General features: G+C 42.6%; 1 protein-coding gene across 7 annotated transcripts in view; it reads right to left on the reverse strand.

Moving 5' to 3' along the window:
- The window catches only part of TAB3 (TGF-beta activated kinase 1 (MAP3K7) binding protein 3), a 94880-nt gene that overhangs the window by 58732 nt on the left and 20621 nt on the right, over positions 1-15527 (reverse strand). For all 7 annotated transcript variants that reach the window (XR_003093281.1, XR_003093282.1, XM_025200204.1 and 4 more), the window contains exon 2: positions 13420-13499. The gene's annotated coding sequence lies outside the window, so the exon portion shown is untranslated. The remainder of the gene's footprint in view (positions 1-13419; positions 13500-15527) is intronic.

The raw sequence follows: 15527 nt of genomic DNA on the forward strand, positions 1-15527 counted from the left end.
ACACCGCCCCCCCCCCCCCCCAGCCTTCTCTTGTGAAGGTTGAACAGGTTCAGGTCCCGTAGCCTCTCATTGTAGGGTCTGCCCTGCTGTCCCTGAATCATGCAGGTGGCCCTCCTCTGGACCCTCTCAATGTTGTCCACATCCCTCTTGAAGTGGGGTGCCCAGAACTGGATACAGTACTCCAGCTGTGGCCTGACCAGTGTCGCATAGACGGGGAGGATCACCTCCTTGGCCCTACTTGAGATGCACCTGCGGATGCACGATAAGGTCCGGTTAGCCCTGCTGACCGTGACCTCACATTGTCCGCCCATGTTCATCTTGGAGTCAATGATGACCTCCATGCTCTCAAGAAGCTATGGGTGGCAACTGGAGTTTGGGTGCTGCTGCGGAGGGCAGGGGGTGCAGATCGGGGCCCTGGCCCTTTAGTTCTAGCAGCTGGGGACCCCCTCCAGCAGGATTGGGGGGCAGGAGCTGTGGGTGGGGAGTGAGGGGCACCAGCAGGGCCCAAGGGGCTATGGCTTGGGAGTGAGGTGAGCAAAGGGGGCAGTAGGAGCTCTGATTTTCCATGAGAAAAAATTCAAAATCAAATACCAAAATTTATAGGTACTTAGAATTTATTTTATTACAGTGACTGAGGCACTGGTAGGCTTCCAAACTGCTTTAAAATTGAAAATATGCCAATAAAACATTGTGTTCCCTTGATACCTCTATATATAGTGGTGTTTCATTTTAATTACAGATTTCAGGGGTTTTAATCAGAGAACTTACAATTTTTAAATAGAGAAAACCAAGATCCCTGCTGATCCCACAACCAGCTTGTCAGAAATGTGATACAAAAATAGCAAATGCAATTTGGGATGCATTAAGAGAAGCACTGTATGCAAGACAGTGCAGGTGACAGCACCACTCTACTTAGCACTAGTTATGAGTTGTGTCAGCTTGAGTACTGTATTCAGATTTGGGCAGTGCTTAGTAAAAAGGAAACAGAAAAACTGGAAGGGATCCAGAGGTGAACAATGAGGATGATTAAGGGGTTAGAAGGCAAGCCATATAAAGCAAAAATGAAGAAGTTAGTTATGTTTGGCTTGGAGAAAAGGAGATTAAGGTGGTGGTGGTGGTGGGAGCTTTCAAGTATATGAAAGGGTGCCAAAGACAGATGCAGAAATATTATTCTTCCTTGCCACCAAGGGCAGGATGAGAAGCAACGGATTTACATAAACATCTCTGGAGAACTCTCAAAGTATAACAGGGTGACAACAGAAAAAAACTGCCTAAGGAAATTATGCAACTTGTCCACTGGAGATTTTCCTCATACAACTCTACCAGGAATGGTTTAGGAATAGCAAATCCTACATCTGTGCAAGAGACTGGACTATACAACTGTTGCAGACCTTTTTCACACTTACAGTTTTATAAATCATGATACCTAATCCTAGTTAGCCAAAAATCCCCTCTCTAACTTTGAATGGGACACTAAATTGCTTGTCTCAGGTACCCCTTTGCCATAATAATAATAATAAAAATATTGCTAATTATTTACCTCCCAATGAAGTGTTGAATAGCTCACAGAGTAATTCAAAGGCATGAAGCAGTTTACAAAAAGGTCAAAGGTTCACAAGAGTCTAGTGTCACCTACATTGACTGCCTTTGATCCCACAGCCTACATTAACATGAACATGTTGATTAGGGATGTAACCTTTACCACAATTCTGAAGCCAGGCCTTAGTGCTATGGTACCAGAGACTGGATGCTTTAACTCAGGGGTGTCCAACCTTTTTGAATGTGGGGCCAAATCACTCAGTGGGCCGGCGAGCCATATTCGCCTGATCTACATGAGCATCACTCTGGGGGAGGAGAGATGGTGAGCAGAAGTGCCCACCTGGTCTCTTCCATTCCAAACCACAGCGGTGTGTTCCTCTACAGCGAGGACCCCAAGGCAGGGCATGATTAGGTACCTGCTTAATTGTGTGGAGCTGTGTAGAACAGTAACTGATTCAGCAAGGCTAAGCTCATGGGTACTGGAGAAGCTCTCTGCTGGTATGACTGTGATGGTGTTGCTGCAACTGTGTGTAGTTCTAAGCTGTATATACCTCCCAGGTAGCTGTGCAGGAATCAGTGCTGCATACGTGGACGGGCAGAACTGCATAAGCATAATTGTGAGTGCCTGTGAGTGCACCACTGCGTGCTCTGGGGTCACTCTCTGCAAGGTGTGTGACGCCATAGGGCTGTTGTGATTATGCATGCATAGCAGGTGACTCCAGGGCGGCAGGAGTGTCTGTGCAGATATGCCCAGGTGTGCAAGTGACATGACAGTACCTGTGTGTGCCGCTGCGTGGGTAGTGCTGCTTCACCTTGAGCCTTTGTTCCTCTGGGTCTATATGGCCCGGGGTGTACACGAGAACATGTGTGCATGTAGTGCCCACAATTTTGCGTGTGTGAGTGTGTGTGTGGGGGCGGGTGTGCACGTGCGCATATGTGCACGCATGTGTGTTTCTGAGTGCATGGGTGTGTGCACACCTGTGCTCACCCCTGGATGCTGCCTGCCTGCCCATCCATCTGCGCTCATCCCTGCCCCTGCCTGCATGTGCGTGCACACCCAGCCCCTGCCGTGTGCGGGGGGGGGGGGCCCCCCCGGCCCCCCTCCCCGCGCCCCCAAACCCCAGCCAGCTCCACCCACAGCCGTAGCCCCCCGTAGCAGGTTCAGCACCTGCCTGTCTGGGGTCGCAGACGGCGAGAGGCATCCGGTGGGCACGGGGCACCAGGACCCAGCAGAGCCCCTGGTCAGGGGAGGCCCCAGCACCGGCACTGGCCAGGCATCTGCTGGGTCCCTGCGCCCTGCCGGACTGTGCCGCCACCGCCCACGCGGCCCCAGGGCGGCAGGGGCAGTGGGCTGAGACCATGCTCTCGCCCCTGTGCATTGCCCCGTGCCCTCCGAGCCAGGCCAAGCGCTGCCCCCGCGGCCAGCGCAGCCCCCGCTGGCCCTGTGGGCCAGGGGCTCCCCTCCTTCCTGCCCGGGGGGCATGCGCTGGAGGTCCCTGGGCAGGACAAGGGGGGGCACGTCTGGCCATCCCGCCATCCACTCAGCCTAACCATGCCCATGCCAGCGGTACTTCTAAGGTGTTGTCCCCAGCTTGCACCGTGAGGCACGGCCGGGGCAGCCCTGTATCGTGCAGCCCTCGGGGCGGCAGCAGGACCCAGCTCATGTGATGTGGGAGGTCACGCGAACCCGGCCCTGCGGGGGTGAGCAGCTCCCCTCCCCTCCCCCACCCGCCTGTCCCGAGTGAGGGATCTCAGGCCTCAGAAAATGGCTTAGCAGGCCGCATGTTGGACAAGCCTGCTTTAACTGCTCCACTACTGCAACCTGGTGCCCTCCCCAACACAAGTTATTCATAAATCATTTCTTATTCATAATTTTAGTAAGTAAGGGTTATCATGTACAGCAGAAACAGAGTATGGGGGGGAGAACTTACCAATGTGTAAATACAGTTAGTAAGTACCTCTCCCCCATTCCTTTAGTGCATAGTTGTGCAATCATGCGCGCGCGCGCACACACACACACACACACACTGTAGGCCTCAATGCCATTCACATAAATCTTGCAGAAATTTTCTACAACTTGCTTGGAAAGAAACCCAAAGCTTCAACAGTTTATTCATTAATTATACTACTTGAATAGATGGCTGTTCTTAGGAATTAAACCCTTTTCCTTCTCGCATAAGCAACAAATAGTTTGTGAAGCACAGGGAAAATGAGCCTGGCTGACTGACTCAAACAATTACCCAACGTTGCCTCAAACCTCCGGGCAGTATTGTACAAATTATAATATAAATCCATATCTATTTTTATTCCATTATAACAAATGATAATAATAATACATTTTTCAAAACAGAAATGGACAATACAAAATAAGCTTTTAAGCTTCCAAAACAGATGAGCATTCATTCAAATTAACATCAAGGTAACCGGAGAATAGGAATCTGTTAGGTGATCACAGGATTAAAGTGCTTGTCTTGGATATAAGATAAGTTAACTTTGTACTTAAAGGTGAGTGACAAATCATTTTGCATTTCAGGATTCTTATATAATGTAGCAGCACCATAACATACCACATGTGACTTAGAAAAGGGAGGACTCGGGAAACAAGTGCAGTCTGAATATAACAAAAATACTTACTGGTAGTAAAGTTCTTTGAGTTTTCCTGACCCCATACAAATTCTAACTATTGCACTATGTATACCCAAAGCTTCAACTGAAAACTTCTTTGTACCTTATATGCAGACCTGCCCTGTCACCAGTGACATAAAGGGTGCCACCTCCTTCCCAGTTCCCTCTCTGCCACAGAGTCCTACTTTGTGTTAACTTAACTCTAAGGCAGGGGAAAATGGCAGATATGGCCAATACATGCTGAAAAAATTGTTTACTAATAAATACCTTTTTTCCTTTGAGTGATTGCTGATATACATTCTCACTTGCAGGTGAAACCAACTAATGCCCACGTACAGAGGAAGGTCAGAGTTCCCCTGCGTTAGCAGTTGCCAATCTTTGGCCTGCCCCCTGGTGTTCAAGGTGCCCCTGGACGCCTGCCCCTAGGCGTCTAAGCCAGCTGCACTTAACCTGGTTGCTAATACCTGGCTCCACTGCAAAGAAGATAAGCATAGGCATGAAAGAGCAGCAGAGATGGCAGAGTGGTGTGCTGGTCTCACTCAGATCCCCAAATATCCCCCTTCAATAGCTGTCATGTGGTCGAATTTGACATTTTCCCAACACACCATGAATTCAGTATTTTGCTGCAGAATTTGCTATATTCTGAATTTAAGAATTCAGAATTTTGCTTTTTATTTCTCGATGACTGACACTTCTACACCGTTTCCTCCCCTAGGCAAGTCAGCTGGATGAACTATACAGTACACGTCTCCTTTGCTGTTCTACAGAATAAGTTAAGGGACAGCAGAGGTGGGGATGAATAAGAGAGACATAGCTAAAGTTTATTTTGCAGCCAGGGTACAAAAACCACCATAAGTTCAGGCTGCTCACCTTGGCTAACTAGAAAGGGAAGTGCAAGCTCCTGCTTTTGGACACTGTGAAAATGAACTGAAGTCCACACAAAACTGTTTCTTACTTAACATACATAGGGTAAAAGATTAAACTGGACTGCTAAACAAACCTTACTGCTACTGAAGATCTACAGTACTAAGACACCTGGAGAACACAGCAAACCAATCCATCAAAAATTCTAATATTATGAAAGCCTAAGTCTGTCTCGCTGTCTGTCCGTAACACTTTAGTTGTACTCTGATTGGCTGACAAAAACAGCCAATCAGAGTGCTCCAAGCGTGGGGGAGCGCCACGACGATTCCAAAGTTGCGCTAATGTCCGGACAGGGAGTGGGGGAGCTGAGGCAAGAGGCAGAACAGCAGCAGCATGGGGTGTTAGGTGGCGGCACTCCATCTCAGCCTCCTCCTCACCCCATCATTCTTGATAGACAATTGGCTAGTAAATCAATAACTGCCCATCAATGGTTACTTTCAACTACAAATTGTTAGTTGTCTGTAAGTGTGGGAAGCACAGAAATGAAAGGGCTCATGGTTACATAATAAATTAATATTATTATTACCATAGAATTTAAGAGAGCTGACTGCAGAATTTGATCCTATTAGGCTAAAGGGTACAAGGAACATGATTAAGAGAGTCAACAGCACAATCTGCACAGTAAAGCCCTCAAGTAACAGTTCACTGTTACCCTATGCTGGCACACTAATCAGCTTTGCATATAAATTTATGTCAAAGTGTAGAATCAACTGTTAGTAAAGCAACAACACTATTAACAAATTTAATACCATTCCATTAAATCAGGGATAAAAACATATAGCCCACAGATCAAATCCAGGCAGCAGCACCTCATAATTCAGCCCTCAGTGCTGCCCACTGACCTACATACTGCACTAGACCAGGCCCATTCCTTGGGTGTTGCTCACTACGGCCAGCACCAAGCTGCGCTATGTATGCGACTCGCAGGCTGGTATCCCAGACGAGCCCGGCCAGTGCCATAATTCCTTGATCAACAGGAATCAGGGTTTTCCATTTGCTACAGAAAAACGCAATAAAACTTGGATTTTCTCATTTTAAGGAGAAAAGTGTGGGAAACAGTGGGAGAACGGGAGGAGAATGATCAGGCAAGGGCGCCATGTGCTCTTTTGGCTCACAGGGATAGCTGAATGCGATACTCCCGCATTAAATCATTTATAAACACTGAATCAGGGAAAGAAACAAAGGTAAAGTTCTTTCAATCAACCATTTATTCCTTTCTTAAAGCATAATAATTACAGTAAAATTACTATATTATTCATGAGATAAAGTCAAGATGGTATGCTCTAATACAGTATATTAGAAGGGGAACTGAACCCCTTCTAATTCTTTCTAGGTTAGATAATCAGCAAAGATACTGGTTTTCTCTGATAAACACCCCCCCATTTTCAGATTTAAAAAAGTAACCCAAAATCCACATTTGTCCACGCTAAAAACCAAAACACCACATACACATACATACATACATACACACACACACACACACACACACACACACACACATATTTGGTATTTCATGTTTATCATGGAAAAATGTGGATGGGGGGGGTTATATCCTAAAATTGGGGATTTTTTTTTTAAATCAGCGAAAACCAGGATCCCTAATCATCAGAAACTACAAAGGCACAAGAATTATCTCTACTAACTCTGTCGGCTTCAAAGCAAATATATAAAATAACATAAAACTAACTGATGTATGGGCCCTACAATTATAAAAATAAGTGAGATGCATGAGAGCAACTGTATAATTTTCGGAGGAATTATTTATATTTCCAGATACAGATTCCTTGCTGAGAGATACTCTTTCAAGTAAAGTTGATTTAAAATAATTTATTAGAATTTATTAGAATTTCACAATGATAGCTGGGCCTGAGGAAATGAGAGAAAATAAAATAAATAAAAAAGCAGAAAAATAGTTAATAAAAAGCATACATGCTCTGCCCAGCTCCTGTTTTTCATTTCAATTCACTTAGCTGGTATTATAAGCACTTTTGAATAAAGTGGGGAAAGCACAGATTTATGAAAAGACAAAAACCCTGCTAATTCAAGCTGCTCTTCTGTGAGAATGACACTATCTAAATGACATTTGGGTGAATGGAGACAGGATTCTCTATATTTATTACACTGCCAGTCTTCCAACCAAACATACTCTGCTATTCACAGATAAAACACAGCTTGGGCATCATTATCAGTGATTAAAGTTGAACAGAGCATATTATCTTCCACTTCAATTATGCAACAGAAAGGTTTTCAAATGATGTTCCCAGGATACTCGGCAGTCAAAGGATTTCCACAAACAACAAATAAACCTTTGTAACTGAAATACACTAAAAAAGGCTGGGTTTCTCAAAGGAACCCAATGGAGTTGGAAACCCAACTCAAAACTAAATGTAAATAGACCAACCTCCTGTAAATTGTTCTGAAAAAATCCCAGACAAAATTCTTCTGATGCACAAAAAGTAAAAGAATCCAGATCCTTAATACTGACTTAATACAGGCCTCAACACATGGAGGAACCAGGATAATGTTATAAGTTGCTTCTAATGCAATTTTGTTACAAGGCAAAAAAGATCTCGATTCATTTAGAATTGAGGTAAACCAACCTGTTGGGGGTGGTGCGGGGGTGGAGGGGAGGGGAGTTTGGCTAGTCCCTGTACTAAATGCAGGATGTAAACAGACTCAAGATGCACCATATTTAATTAGCTAAAATGAACAAAGTAGGCATATGCTTCCTAACAGAATTATTGCTATAAATATTGCAACAGAATTGATAGTTTTTCCAAGTATGAAAATAAATATAAAGTAGATATTCCAACAACGTTTTATATACAACAGTCTGCCACAATACTAATCTTTAATTTGTTCCCAAAGCGTAAATCCTATTGTTTACTTCTCACATATACAAACTCTAAACTCAGTTATCCTGTTTACACACTAGTGTCTAGCATTAGCAAATGATGAATATAAAAATTTCAGATGATATGCATTTCACTGTTCCAGGATACTTGTTTTAAATAATAAAAGCACAAATCTTGTTTGAACTATACAGAAAGATACTATTAATTCTCTATTAATTCATAAAGAAAAAGAAATCTAAAAATACTTGCTTTGGAAGAACAGAAAATGAGTGATGCTATCAGGACTGCTGGACCAGAAACTAATAAAATTTACTTTAAAAGAGGCAGAACTCTTGTTTTACATCAGTTCCATTAATCCAGATGCACAATCTTTTCTGTCCAAGAATTTAAAAAGGTAATTTATGGAAAAGCAAAATCTTGTCCAGAAGAAAGAGTCTTGAGTTCTGAAAGAAACCTAATATTGTCTTTGCTTATCAAGTTAAGAAAAGCAATTAAGATATAAAGGGGTGCTGGTTATAGCCATGTTGATCTAAGGACAGAGGCAGATAATCATCACCCCTCCATTAGACTATCTCTTGAATACTCAAGCACCAGTATTTCCTTTTCAGACACTATGATCAATATCTGGAATGGTAAGATACAAACTACCATATACAAGAAACCCATGGACCAACATACTGTACATATCTGCACAAAACCAGCAATCACCCTAAATACACCAAGAAGGCTGTGATATACAGTCAAGCCCTCTGATATGACGGAATTTGACCTAAGAACATCTATGATCTGTATCTTGCAAATCTCAAAAGGCCCTTTACTCAACAAGGGCACTCCTCCAAAGAGATAGACCACACGTTTGAAAGAGCCACCTGCATAACAAGTGAAAAAATACTGCAGTAAAAAAAGAAAATCCCAACAAATCGCACACTATTAGTTATGACATACCATCCCTCCTTGGAACCTATATGGAAAATCTTCACACAATTTCAACCCATAATAGAAGACGACCCAATACTTAAAGAGATATGCCCAGAATCACCCATTCTAGCCTTTAAACAAGCACCAAATCTCACCAATCTCATCACTAGAAACAAACTTCCTATGGCCCAAACCAAACCAGACCATGCCAGGAAGAAATGTACAACCTATCAACATGTCTTCACCACTCCCACAATTACTATACCCCACAACAGAACCATCACCATTCTTGGATCTTACACTCCAGAAATGTAATATATCTCATCCAGTGTACTAAATGTCCTGATCAAAAACATGTAGGAGAAACCAAAGAACAACTGCATACCAGAATGAACATACACCGAAAATGTACCAACGACAAAAACATCCAGTGACCTGTGGATGCACATTTCTAACAAGACAACCACTCTCCCTCCAATCTCTCAGCATTAATCCTCAAAGGGAATGTACAAAACACCTTTTGTAGACGAGCCTACAAACTTCACTTCATAAATCTACTGGATACAAAAAAATCATGGACTAAATACAGACAGTGGATTTACGGTACATTATAACCTGCCTGCCACCCCATAACACCAGGTAACATCCCTGAATTTTACCAGCTATATTCTATTGCTAGGCCTACATTTCCCTCCCCCCACCCCCGCTCCCCACATCTGTCTCACCTATTGTCTCCCATGACCTCTGATCCTTACTGCCACACACGTGCATTTTTACAGACCTACATTTTGCATATTGGCTTCTATTCCACCCAAGAGAACACAAAACAACAGCAGACTCTTTCTATGCCTGAAGAAGGATGCTTGTGGCTAAAAACTTGCAAAGAACAATTTTTCCAACTATTTAGTTGGTCTAATAAAAGGTATCACATTTACCCAAAGAACCTTGTTGGCAATTAAGATATAAACACATTTTATGAACCATATCAGTCTTTATCTTTACAGAGCTACAACCTACAATCTGTGTACCTAAGATCAGTCATGCTGACTAAATAAAATGTAGAACTTCTTTAGCTTTTCTGAATTATTTTTCCTTGAATATTCCCATTTAGTTATCTTGTACAAATGTATCTGAAGAATTATTTAGTCCCTCCAAAACCTCCCCCCCAATGTGTTTTTTAGTTTAGTGTCTGCAGTCATTTATGGCACGCATGGATTATGAAAAGGACCATGATGATAATAAGGGCAAATTCCAAATCATAGTATTTAATTGCAAACGTGAAGACAATCTTCTGAAAATCCCTGGGAAGCCTTTCTGAGTGTCCAGAATGTGCAGGAAGTTGGTGTTAGGAGTTTAAACAGTACATTGCCCCTGCACCCAAAGTTTGGCTGTACTTGAGAAATTTTATTTTCTTTCATGTGATTTTCAGTCTGAAAAAATGTACCAGGTCTCCTAACCATACTTTTGCCTACATTCCTCAAGGTCATCTTTGGCAAGTTGTTACAGTGGTCTGTTTTCTCATCACATGTAGAATTAATAGCATTACACTGGACTGTATCTCTCTCTTTAAAAATAGTTTTACAGCTTTCTATAAATTTCTCATGCCCAGTCAATTGTACTGCATCTACATCTATGGCAATTTTGTTAGTTCTTTTAATTTACTCCCTGCATTTAACAACAGGCCTAAAGTTTAAATCTGGAAGCATATAATTAAAGAAGACACTTTGATAATTTTTTCTAATTTTTCATTTTGTTCTACCATGAAGCTAATATTAGCATAAAAGTACTTTCCTCTTAAGTTCAAGTCTTTGACCTTTACTAGTTAAGGAACTGCTAGGAAACCTGAAGTTTGCATCTACATTTTACTGACAATGACACTGAACCCTCCAGGGTCAAAATCAACAGCCTGATCTTTGATTTCAACAAAGTCTTACTCAGTGGCACAAAAAAAAAACTACTCTGTACTCCTTAAGAGAAATACAATTAGTGTTTATCTTACTGAACATGCCTTGCCAATGGTATATGTTTTACTTCCTCATCCATCATATTTTCTACACTACTTTTATGGGGTTTTCATTTGAACTCTCTACATTTTACCTAAATCTGTGTCTCAAGCATGCCCAAAACTGGACATGGTACTTCTCCTTAGGCCTCACTGGGAACAAGAAGAATGAAATGATTATCTCCTCTGACCTGGGTAAAACACTCTGCTTAATGCATTTCAGAACAATATTTGGCTGTACACATCAATACCACACTACTGATTCATTCAGTTTGTGGCCTACTCAGTAGCTTTACTAGAGCCGATTTAGAGGAAGCAGCACTCTGCACTCTCGCTCTCCAATGTTTTCAATGACATCCCTACCCTGGGCACTTTGAATTCACTAGATTTACTTTCTGGGTCTACTACAAGCTTTCAAGTCCCCCTTTGCTGTTCTGCTGCCTACCAAGCCAGTTGTTCTCTATCCTGTACTTTGCATTTGATTCCTCCTTCCTAAAATATGGCACTCTGCACTTCTCTTTATTGAATGTCATCTTACTGATTTTAGAATATCTAATCTCTCAAAACTGTTTTGAACTCTAATTCTGCCTTCCAAAGTGCTTAAACCTCTCCTAGGTTAGTGTCACCCTCAAATAAACTTTGCAGGGGCACCATACTCAATTGCACTGTGGGCTGCATCCGGAACACAGGGCTCCTTGCAGACCAGATCTGGAGCTGGTGACAGGAAGGTGGTTGATGTAGCCATCACTCACCACCCACCTTTATCCCCCACAACGTCTCCCTCCCCCCCTACACACTGCCGACATGCATATCCATCAGGGCTGTGTCACGGGAATTCAGTGGCAGGTCCCACTCACAAGTTCCCAGTCCACCAGCCTGCAGACTGGATCTTTGACACCACTGCTCTATTCTAGTATTTGAAAGAAAATATTGAGCAGTTCTTTACCCAGGAGAAATTCTTGTAACATGGCCTCACAGTTTGATAATAAGTTCTTTAAGAGCTAGTTTTCAAACTTTAATCAGGTGAATGCACATCTAGATCACACTTCCCTAGCTTGATTTTGAGACGGTCAAGAGCAGAGTTGGGGAAAATGGTGAATCTGTTTGGTGGTTGGACTTCATTTCCCAGCAGACCCTGCCTACATCACTCTGGCAGGTCTCTATGGAGACCCCAGAAGTGTCGGGGCTGCAACAGGATGGGGCCAGGGTCATCAGGAAGACCAGCCCGAGCAGCATGGCAGGGTGGAGAGCTGCTCCAAGGCCATGGCTGGGATCTTATGGTGGTGACAGTGTGGGCTGGAGCCAGGGCAAGGCCGCAATCTGCTGCCTGCACACCCTTGGGGCAGTGAATTACAGCTCTGCCCTTGCTCTAGCCCGCACTGCAAGATCCTGGCTGCTCGCCCAGGTGTGGGGAGCAGCTCCCTGCCCAGCCCCACTTGGGTAGAACTCTATGGAGAGGCTGGCCCTGCTCTATCAGGGCCCCACCACTCTTGGGGTCTCCATGGAGACCAGCTGGAACAACACAGGGAGAGGCTGCTGGGTAATGGTGTCCACCGCAGGTCCAATCCCACCCGTGGGCAAGAGAAATGGTGTCATCATAAAGCCTTACTGAAGTCAGGCATATTACATCTGACATTTCCCCCTTACTTGCTAGCACATTTCTCTTGACAAAGAGGAAACCAGACTGGTTTGATAAGATCTGTCCTCACTAAACCCAGGCTAATTGTTTCTTATCACCTTTCAAGTGCTTACAAACAGATAAGGCATAAATTTTAAAAAAATCTCTAGACATTAGTCAACTCTCTTGGTCTTCATTTTGCTCATTCATTTTAAATGTCGATCCCACAGAACCACAATAGTTTGTGGACTTAAGGTTTATACCCTTGCAAAGATAAGCGTTGTGCATATCAAGTGGAGGACTGCAAATAACTGCACCAAACAGCTGTGTGAGACTGCTGAGGCACTCCAGCCAAACATGGTACCTTTTATTTCAAAGGGCACTGCTTCTCCAAAAAAACCAACAGATCAGCGATATGCTCCAGCCAAAAAGAGAAGCAGATCCCTTTGAAGTAAAAGTTGCAGCAAACCAAGCTTACTTTTACTTGGCAACCCACTGTAAGTTTGGCAGGTTGCAAACCACTTAGAGCCAGGTTTTACTGTACAATTTGTCCTTGCCCAGTCCTCAGGACCTCACGATGTCCTCTGTCGGCTCTTGAAGACAGTCTCACTATTCTGAGATTCCTTAGATTTGTTCCCTGGCTATTAGGGGAAATTTCTGTGGAGTATCTCTAAACATTCTTTAATTTGTTCCTTATTATGGCCTTGGCTTCTACCTTATTTTTTTAAATTTCCCAAGATAGGGTTATATAATTTTAACTTCTTGTGTTTTAGGCTCAAGCCAAAAAAACCCAAACATCAAACATCCCAACCCTCTCTTGTATCCATTATCTGGTCACCTTCACCTTTAAGTAAGAGACCTATATAATCTTGTACCACTGACAGAATACTTTTCTTGTACCATTGTACGTGCTTTGGCAATTGTAAATTATTTTGTACCTCTGCTTGATTGTGTCCCTACATGCTTATGCTCTTCTTTTGCATACATTCTGTCCCTCCTTCCTTCTATTTTTGATAACCTAAAAATAAAAATAAAAAAACTGGACAAAAGAACTCCAACACAGCAATAAGGGTCTCTTTTCCATAATACATATCTATCACATCGGGATATTTTGCTACTGTATACTTAATACTGTCTTAATTCTCCTCATTACTTTTCCCCTTATAATCCTTTCCCTTGGAAATATATTAATTCTGTGTGTCCTGAAGCCTGCTTTTTTTAAAGTCCACTGTTATCCTAACGCTCCCATACCTTCCTTTCCTTGGTATTATGAACTCTATTGTCTCAGGACCCAAATTATCTTTCACCTTCAAATTCTCAACCTACCCCACACCTGTCAATCAGAAACCACACTCCTACTAGCTACAACGAAGTTGTCCAAAACACATTCCAAGAACTTGCTGGGACAGCCTGTGTCCTGACACTTTATCAAACAAAAATCACGTAGCTAAGTCTATTACCACTATGTCTTGTCCTTTGGATGCGTCCATTAAAAAAAAAAATCCTAGCTCAACATCTCCTAATTTGGTAATATATAGCACATGCACTTTCAGCCCTTTAACAAGGCATTTTTTTTTTTTTAAATCTCAAAGTGCAGGCATTCATGACCACTGAATCTTGTTTAAAGCTCTCCTCAAACATTGAGGAATTAATACCTTAGATGTTCTTTTCCACTTCTTCAGATAGACCTTTCTCTACCCTTAGTCCTTCTTTAATGAAACCATGCTAAGGCTGGCTCTTCAGGGCTCCATGTCAACCATGGAGCTATCCCAAATACTAAGTGGCTGATCCAGGAAGAAAGGCACGCACTGGACCTAATATTTTGCTCTTTCCCAGATGTAGGTGCTCCAATCATTAGCAATATTGTCAAGACACCTGTCAAGGACAGACCATTACCTCCTAGAGGAACAAATCTCTTTCCATCATTACAATAACACTGCTGCCTATAGTAAAAGCCATTAAATCTGTAGATCAATGATTCTCAACCAGACATCCTAGTGTGTCTCCAGATCCTAAGATGGAAAACCATGAGGTGTGACAAGATAAGCAGATAAGATAAACAGATAAGCTTGCCCTGCCTGGAAGATCCCCCACCTCACTGCCCAGCTCCTTTACAAGGAAGAAAAGCACCATAATATATACATTATTTTGAAAGTAGGTGTCACTCAATTCACAAAAAAGTTTTGGAGGGGTGACTTGAAGATGCTGAGGCACTCCAAGGAGTTTGAGAATCACTGCTGTAGATCTTCAAGTTATTGAGAAACAAAGACATTTTAGGAGAGTTGTGAAATAATGTATCCTCAACCACAAAGCAGAACATAGTACATGCTTTTCTCAAACACACTCCATAATCAGCTGTCAGTATGTTCTGGAAGCTGAAGGGTATTATATTCATACTGAAAAAAATCATGTTCTTTCTTTAGAATGAAGCCTAGGTATTTGAAACATATTGAGCAGATTAACATTTGGGGTAAGCAAAGAAGTACTAGAGAAAAGACTACTTTAAGTGGAAGATAACTATATAAATATTAATAAATTTATCCTGGGGGGAAAGTGGGGGTTAAGTGGTAAGAAATTCAGCAACCAACTTGAAACAACAATTTTTTGTTTTTTTGTTTTTTTCTAAAGGGATCACAAAATTCAAAACATGGTCCCTAGAAATGATCGGTTGCACTGTTCATTCCTCTGATCTCTTTATGCATGAAAACATTTTACAGCACTATGCAAGCAGAAGGCTCAGTGAAGGTATAAACTGCTTTTGTCAAAAAAGTTACTGTCACGACCAGTTTGAAAGAGTGAAATGCTGATTTAATGCTCTTCAGAGCAGAGCTCATCAAGCTTTCAATTGTGTGAGACTATCACAACAGTTTCTAACTTCACAACCTTGGAGGTCACAATCATTCCTGAACATCAAGCAATATAGTGGGGACAGCACAGTAAATCAGTACTGATTTTGTAAGAAGGCTGATTAATTGGAAGAGGGGTTCAGTTGGATAGACTTCTTGGAAGTCAGCTGGGGGGGGGGGGGGGGGGTGCGGGGGGGGGG

Source organism: Alligator sinensis, unplaced genomic scaffold (assembly GCF_000455745.1).
Source record: "Alligator sinensis unplaced genomic scaffold, ASM45574v1 scaffold746_1, whole genome shotgun sequence".
Classification (NCBI taxonomy): Eukaryota; Metazoa; Chordata; order Crocodylia; family Alligatoridae; genus Alligator; species Alligator sinensis.